Below are 1,641 nucleotides of genomic sequence, written 5' to 3'. Positions count from 1 at the left end.
GTGTATAACTTCTGTAGACAACAACATTTTGACATTGTGTGCTTGCAAGAATGCCACATTTCACACGTTGAAGAAACAGCCTTGTGGGAGAGGGAATGGGGTGGGCAAGCTCTTTGGAGCTTGGGTACGCCCAATGCGAGAGGAGTAGGAATTCTGCTTTCCCCTTCCCTCGACCTCAATGTTGTTAAAAAATTCTGCGATGAAGATGGGCGTGTCGTGTGTGTTGTTCTGTCTAACGGCACACGATCTTTAAGAATCTGCAATGTCTACGCACCAAATGAAGCTGCGGAAAGATCAGACTTCTACCGCAGTTTAAGCAACTTCTTATCTAACGCCGATCCTACAATTCTATGTGGGGATTTCAACTGCATAGAGAGTCTCAGCCTGGATAAAAGAGGGGGAAACCCGAATCGTAGTTCTGGCGGCGCAAAAGTTTTAAGACACCTCTGTGATAATCACAATCTACATGACCCATGGCGGCAGCTAAACCCGGACGCTCGGGTATATACTTGGCGCTCAGGGGACAACAGTGTAGCATGTCGTTTAGATAGATTCTACGTATCCAAAAGTCTACCTAACCACAGCCACACTTTTCTCCCAGCATACTTCACTGACCACGACTGTGTGAAGATCGAAGTCCTCCCCACAATTAAAAAGAAATCTTCCTTGTGGAAGTGTAACGTCTCCATCCTAAAAAATCAAGAAGTCCAGACTGACTTTATAACATCCTACAAGGACTGGCAGACGCTAAAACCGGGCTTCCCATCTTTAAGGTCTTGGTGGGATGACGTTAAGCAGAGAACCCGCTCCTTATTTATCAGACACTCCTGCAAGATAGCGAAAGAAAAAGAGACGACCGATACCAACTCAATAACAGGTTGGGAGACCTCACCAACCAACTAAATGCTGGCAACGTCTCCCCTGCCACACTGAGACAATACCAGTCAACGAAAAATCTCTCGCTGAACTGGCACTGTCTGAAGCACAAGGTGCCATGGTACGATCAAGAATTAAACACTTCGAGGAAGGAGAGAAGTGTACGTCATTTTTCTTAAAACAGGCTGCTTCCAATGGCAGGAAAAAGAACATCTCAGCCGTGCGTGACTCGGCAGGTCAAGTCGTCCACGAGGATGACGAGATTTCCAATGTTTACAAAGAATTCTACGCAGAATTGTTCACGGAAGAGCCGGTAGACCCGGTTGCCTCCGATGAGCTATGTAGCAATCTTGATAACACTCTGAGCACAGAGGAGGTCCAATTACTGGAGACCCCCCTCTCTTCCGATGAACTTTTCAACTCCGTACATAGTATGGCGAACAACAAATGCCCGGGCAGTGATGGACTCCCAAAAGAGTTCTACATTACCTTTTGGCATTTAATAGGCGATGATCTACTGATGGTGTTCAATGAAGTTTTTGACGCCGGGGAACTTTCCCCTAGCCAGAAATTCGGAGTTGTAACACTGCTGCCTAAGAAAGGGGACGAATTGGATCCCAAAAACAAGAGACCAATCTCCCTTTTAAACACCGATTATAAAATACTAACTAAGGTCCTCAACAACCGCCTTCAGTCCGTAGTATCGTCGGTGTTGCACCCGGATCAAACCTGTGGTGTACCCGGCAGATCAATTCAATGCAATCT

The sequence above is a fragment of the Branchiostoma belcheri genome, unplaced genomic scaffold (genome assembly GCF_001625305.1).
Source record: "Branchiostoma belcheri isolate BF01 breed outbred unplaced genomic scaffold, Haploidv18h27 scaffold339, whole genome shotgun sequence".
NCBI classification, from domain to species: Eukaryota; Metazoa; Chordata; class Leptocardii; order Amphioxiformes; family Branchiostomatidae; genus Branchiostoma; species Branchiostoma belcheri.
This window is presented reverse-complemented; position numbering follows the sequence as displayed.